Genomic DNA, 6,273 nt, shown 5'->3' with positions numbered 1-6,273 from the left:
TAATATATTATATATAATATTATATATAATATATTGTAATAATATTATAATATAGATATTATATTATTATATATAATATATATTATATTATATATAATCAATTATATATTTTTTATATATATTCTTTTTTAGATTCTTTTCCTTTATAGGTTATTACAAAATATTGAGCATAGTTCCCTGTGCTATACAGTAGGTCCTTGTTGGTTATCTATTTTATATACAGCAGTGTATATATGTTAATCCCAAACTCCTAATTTATCTCTCCCCACACCCAAGTCTTGTTTTGTGACGCACAACATTTACCAGATTGGAAATTATACCTTTTTGCCTGTGGTGTTTAGAGCATCTTTTCACCAACTCCATCACCCTTTGATCACGTTACTTGCCAAGGAATTTGCTTTTCTCCTGTAGGCTAATGGTTCTTCCCTCTTGTGGAGCCACAGACATTTTTGAGAATGTAATGAAGGCTACACACCCCCTCCCAAGAAATGGACATATTCACATCATTTGTCTGCACATCTTCAAAGGGTTCCTGGTCCCTTGTCCATACATCTGCCTAACGTCTGTGAACCATGGGTTAAGGACCTCTGCTGAAGAGGATGGTGAGTCTTGGAAGGGTTTTTTAGGAGAGAGAGAGTGGCCAATTACTCCAGTAGTGCTACGGAAATGGGTGAGGAGGTAGATGGAGTGAAGATGAGACTGAAGGGAGGAACACCACTCATGAGGCCACAGACCTGGACTTCCCTGGCGGTCCAGTGGTTAAGAGTCCGAGCTTCCAGTGCAGGAGGTGCCAGTTCAATCCCTGGCTGGGGAAGTTCCGCACGCTGAACAGTGCGGCCGAAAGTCCACAGGCCTGAACTAGAACAGTGTCAACAGCAAAAGAGAGGAGGTGGCTGCTTGGAGAGGAAGCATATACGGTCTTTGTCGTGAGATATGTGGAGGGTGAGTGAGGAGCACTTGAACGAGAGGATGGGTTTGGGGAATCCTCGCTTACCTTCAGTAACCATGGTTGAAGCTTTGGGACGCCAGTAGAGTCAGTTCTAAGCTGCATAACATTTAGGTCTCCACATGCCCTCTCCCCACAAATACAGCAACCAAAATTTCCAATCTGGCAGAGATTTATGATCTATAATAGTTTTTTTTTTAAATGAAAATAAAAATAAATTTACTGAAAGTTCTGGCCCTCTGGAAGTAACCTCCGTAATAAATCTCCTGTATCAACTTTAAAAAAAAAAAGGAACAATTTCTCAGAAAGCATCACTTTATATTCTAACAGAAATCTATTGTTTTTGATAATGTTAGTTGAAGTAGCCATCTAGAAACAATCAGTTTTCGAAAGAACATAGAATGCTTCTACAGAGATTTATTACCGATATGGATTTCCTTTTTTAACTTAATGACTCACCAGCAAAATCCTTTAGAATTGGAAATCTCTGTACTTGGTAAGAGTGCCAAAGTTAGTCACTGATTTATTCCCCTGAGTATAATTTGGAAGAAACTGCTGTGTAAATCTGAATACTGTAAACCTGTAAATCATGAATCTTTTCCAATCTAGTTTCCCTATTAATAGTGCCTAATGCTTGAGAGTAGAATCACTAATGTGGTGGCAGGGAGAATATGGGATCTTTACTGTGCTAAACGTCTGTGCAAAAACTTCTACTGAACCTACTTTCAGAGAATCAGAGGCAGATTCAGCACAAATGAAAGCAAAGGACCGGGCCCTGGTGCGGGCGGACCTAACTTTTTGACCACTGTTACAAGGACTGATGCCTTGAGGTCGGGTAATATTCTTAGAGTTCCTGAATTTATCACAGGAAAGGGACGCTAAAAAGGAAAGTCATTCTTGAGTTAAATGTATTGTTACAGAATGTGCTGAGTGTCGTGAAGGCCATGTGCATGGTGCTGATAATGTCTGATGGGGGAATGACTTGATCTAGGAAAGTTGGAGGAATCTTCTCTCTCCTTCTTTTTTTTTTTGGAGGAAATCTCTCAGTTATCCATTGCTGCACAACAAACTACTCCAAAATGTAATAACTAAAAACAACAATCTTGAAGAAGAGGAGCAGAGGAGACTTACTTGCTCACAATTTTGTAATTTGGGCTCAGCTGGTCCGTTCCCCTACTGGTCTTGTCGGGGGTCACTCACGCGCTGCATGCAGCTGGCACATAGGTTGGGACACAGCTAGGATTCTCTCGTGTGGTCTCTCCATTTGGTGTCTCCAGCAGGGGAATCAGACCTTTGATATGTCAGCCCAAGTCTTCCAAGAGCACAAAAGCGGAAAAATGCTTTTCTTAAGGGTTAGGCTCGGAACTGGTGCAGCACCATCAGGGGCTGAATTCTGTTGGTTACAGCAGTCACAGTGCCAACCCAGAGTGGAGGGGAGGGGACTACACAAGGGCACGAATACTGGAAGGTGTAATTCATCAAGGGCCATGTTGTAACAAACTACCAGAGTAATACTAGCTAGAGATCTGGAAGGTGAGTAGGAGTTAACTGGGCAAAGAGGATGGAAGACTGTTCCAGGCAGGGGAAATGGTACCTGCAAAGCAATTACAGCAGAGGGGCAAGAGCGCTTCTAAGTGACTGAAAGTAAACCAGTGTAGCTGGAGTGCAGAAACCCAGGGGAGAGTGCTTACAGGCAGAAAAGACCATGCCATGCCATTATACCCCTTAGCTATCCTCTGTGTGCAAGTGGTAAAATCCCAAGGGAAACTGGTTTAAGCAAAAACAATGAAATCAACAGAAGCAAAAAGAGAAAGAGAGGGAGAGAAGTTATTAGTTCATTCCTGAAAAAGCCAGGGTACACTTCACTCCAAGTATGGTTGTATCCAGGGCTCAGACGGTATCACCAGAATTTGTCTACCTCTGACTCTTAGCTCTGCCTTCCTCTTGGTTGCCTTTGCGCTCAGACAGCTTCTGAAGCTCTAGGCTTATGTCCTCCCAGATTTAAGTCCTATAGAAAAGAGAGCTCCTTTCTCCCTCCGACTGAACAGTCAGCCAATGTTCCAGGATGGTATCAGAATCAGTCTGGGGCCCAATAGGAATCAGATGGCACACTCCAATTAGCATAATTTTAAAAGAATTCATTTACAAGAGGACTATTCAGGGCTGTGCTGAAGCTGGCCCATAGCAACTTATAAAAGCTGACTCAACATTTCCTCCCAACTCCGTGTTCAGTGACTTCACACTGGTAGCTTGAAATGGGCCATGATGGGAATATTTACACCATGGCAATTGGCAAGCGCTACAAATTAAGGCTCTGCCCCACCCCACTGCCACCCCCGCTGCAACTGCTTACCAGCCCATCACTAGACTATTTACAAAGGTGTGGGAGAGGTATAGGGATTCTGCAAGGACCCAGGACTAATAGCAGGAGAGGTCCAAAGGAACCAGGGGAGAGAGAGGTTACTAGAATCCAGGAGAGAGGAGTGGTGACACCAGTAGTCTAAGGGATATCACAGGAAAGGAGCTGGAGGATAAATATCCCCACCTTATTTTCTGCACCAACGAGGGTAACATCGTTTTATAGATTCTGGAAAGAAAAAGCTAAAATGACATAATCAGTTGTTAAATCAATTCATATTATTGGAATTTAGAGTATTTAGCTGCCAATTTATTTGCCTAACACCAAAAAGTACGGTGTAGGCTTTAGAAAGTCCCCATCCTTTCCTTGCTGGAAACTCCCATGGCCTGACAGTTCAGGAGCTAGTCCTTTCTTGTCATGAACTTCCTCCTTCCACTGGTTTCAGTGGAAGACATACTTATGTCTTATATATATATATATATAAAGTATTCAATAAATAGCATTGAGACAACTGTCTAGTCATTTGGAAAAAAAAAAAATCAGGTCCCAACTCATACCAAGATCATATGTTAAATGTCCTGAAAACAATCCGTACAATAAGTCCCACTTTCCTGTGGTCCTTATTGTCTCCATAGTTTCCTTTTAAGATTTTTTTTTTTTTTTTTTTTTGGCTGTACGCGGGCCTCTCACTGGCGCGGCCTCTCCCGTCGCGGAGCACAGGCTCCGGACGCGCAGGCTCAGCGGCCGTGGCTCACGGGCCCAGCCGCTCCGCGGCACGTGGGATCCTCCCGGACCGGGGCGCGAGCGGCCGTGGCTCACGGGCCCAGCCGCCCCGCGGCACGTGGGATCCTCCCGGACCGGGGCGCGAACCCGCGTCCCGTGCATCGGCAGGCGGACTCTCAACCACTGCGCCACCAGGGAAGCCCCAAAAGCGATGTAATTTTTACTCTCTTATGGAACAGCTAGGAAAGATGCTAATTTTTACTGAGCATCTCGTGCCAAGCCACCACCTTAAGAAGCATTGTCCCATTTTCCAGAGAAGGTAAAAGAACTTCCCTAAATCACACAGATGCTTAAGGGGCAGAGCAGGGGCGGGAACTTGGGAGAGACTGGCTCGGAGCTGGAGCTTCGGGAAAGCTAGCGGGGCCTGGTGTGGACGGGCCGTCGGCGCAGCAGGGCCGGGAGAATCACATGAGGAAAAGTAGGGAGGCAGGACTTGGCACAAGTAGTTAATTATTCCAGAAAGGAGCCCTTCTGACTGGAGACTTTCAGTTCACCTACTGCTGGGTGTTCTAAGCATTTCACTTTGGCAGTAAGCGCCCAACGTTGTTTAGTAACACGGGCGCACACAGGCGTACACAGGTGTAGGCCTGGAATATTCAGTGACTGCTCACTGCCATGCATAATTATTACAAGATAACAGCTGTGAAGAGATCATGAGGCAGCAGCCCCTCCTTTCTACACTTGGGTCTGAACTACCAACTACAGGCTACTTTCCAAAGTCCCCAGGACCCAGTCCAGCCGCTGAACATTCCAGATATGGAGCTTCACTGGTCACCCTCCAGATATGTCGTTTTATTGGTGAGAACGATGACTAACCAGCAGGCTGATTTACATGCAAGTTCCTACTTGGCCTTTCTCCTGTCAGCAAAATCTACTAATGTCTTCTAGCTATTTTCCTACTTCAGTATAAAAAATTGTTACACTCCTGGCAGCAAAGCACATCCAGCCAAGTGACAAGCAAAGAAAGGTTAAGGAGAAGTCCAGCCCAGATACAAGGTGGGCTGGACTTGACCAGGAAGAGCAAGAGCACACACTGGCCAAGAAGTGTTGCAAAGAAGGAATTTCCTAGAGCCTTACGCCAACTGCAGTTATTATCCTGGGCCATGTTACAGTTTCACTTCTGATTTATATTAACCAGTACTAGAAACACATAATAGTGGCCTAATTCTTTTCCAGTGGATTTTCCTTTTTTTTTTCTTTGGCCGTGTGGCATGTGGGATCTTAGCTCCCCGACCAGGGATTGAACTTGTGCCCCCTGCCATGGAAGGGCAGAGTCTTAACCACTGGACCGCCAGGGAAATCCCTGGATTTTCCTTTTATTAGAGCTATACCCTGGTAGGCTGCTTAAAATAATAATTTAATAAATCAACTCTCAGTACAACCTTAAGCTCAACCCTGAATTAAATTTTCAAATATATCATTACAATATTTAAAAAATATGAATTTGGGGTTTTTTTAAAGTTTTTTGAGGTATACTTTTACATTCCATGAAATCACCCATTTTAAGTGTACAATTCAATAACTTTTAGTATATTTACAAAGTTGTGCAACCATCACCACAATAAGAATTCTTAGTTGAGGGGTTTCCCTGGTGGTGCAGTGGTTAAGAATCCGCCTGCCAATGCAGGGGACACGGGTTCGAGCCCTGGTCCAGGAAGATCCCACGTGCCGCGGAGCAACTAAGCCCGTGCACCACAACTACTGAGCCTGTGCTCTAGACCCCGTGAGCCACAACTACCAAGCCCGCATGCTGCAACTACTGAAGCCTGCGCTCCTACAGCCCGCACACCGCAACAGAGTAGCCCTCTCTCGCCGAAACTAGAGAAAGCCCGCGTGCAGCAACGAAGACCCAACGCAGCCAAAAATAAAATAAATAAATTTAAAAACAAAAAGAATTTTCTTTTTTCTTTTGGCCACACAGTGTGGCTTGCCTGTAAGATCCCTGACCAGGGACTGAACCCGGGGCCACAGCAGTGGAAGTGCTGAGACCTAACCTCTGGACTGCCAGGGAAATCCCAAGAATTCATTTTTGAGCTTATTTTTTATTTGAATTTTTCAATAGGTGATAATTTTCAAAAGTAAATGATAGGGCTTCCCTGGTGGCGCAGTGGTTGCGCGTCCGCCTGCCGATGCAGGGGAACCGGGTTCGCGCCCCGGTCTGGGAGGATCCCACATGCCGCGGAGC

At 44.8% G+C, this 6,273-nt stretch overlaps 1 long non-coding RNA gene across 7 annotated transcripts in view; it reads right to left on the bottom strand.

Moving 5' to 3' along the window:
• Positions 1-6,273, bottom strand: part of LOC114486987 (uncharacterized) — a 30,439-nt gene that overhangs the window by 16,432 nt on the left and 7,734 nt on the right. For 2 of the 7 annotated variants that reach the window (XR_008618401.1, XR_008618404.1), the window contains exon 2: positions 2,078-2,258. The exons of 2 other annotated variants lie outside the window; for them this stretch is intronic. This is a non-coding gene — a long non-coding RNA (uncharacterized lncRNA). Of the gene's footprint in view, positions 1-994; positions 1,118-2,077; positions 2,714-6,273 lie in introns of those variants that run through there. 3 more of the 7 variants (XR_003681534.2, XR_008618402.1, XR_008618407.1) reach the window with 3 other exon arrangements.

The sequence above is a fragment of the Physeter macrocephalus genome, chromosome 10 (genome assembly GCF_002837175.3).
Source record: "Physeter macrocephalus isolate SW-GA chromosome 10, ASM283717v5, whole genome shotgun sequence".
In the NCBI taxonomy this organism is placed as follows: Eukaryota; Metazoa; Chordata; class Mammalia; order Artiodactyla; family Physeteridae; genus Physeter; species Physeter macrocephalus.
Note: the sequence above shows the minus strand (reverse complement) of the source record. Positions and strands in the feature narration are given on the sequence as shown.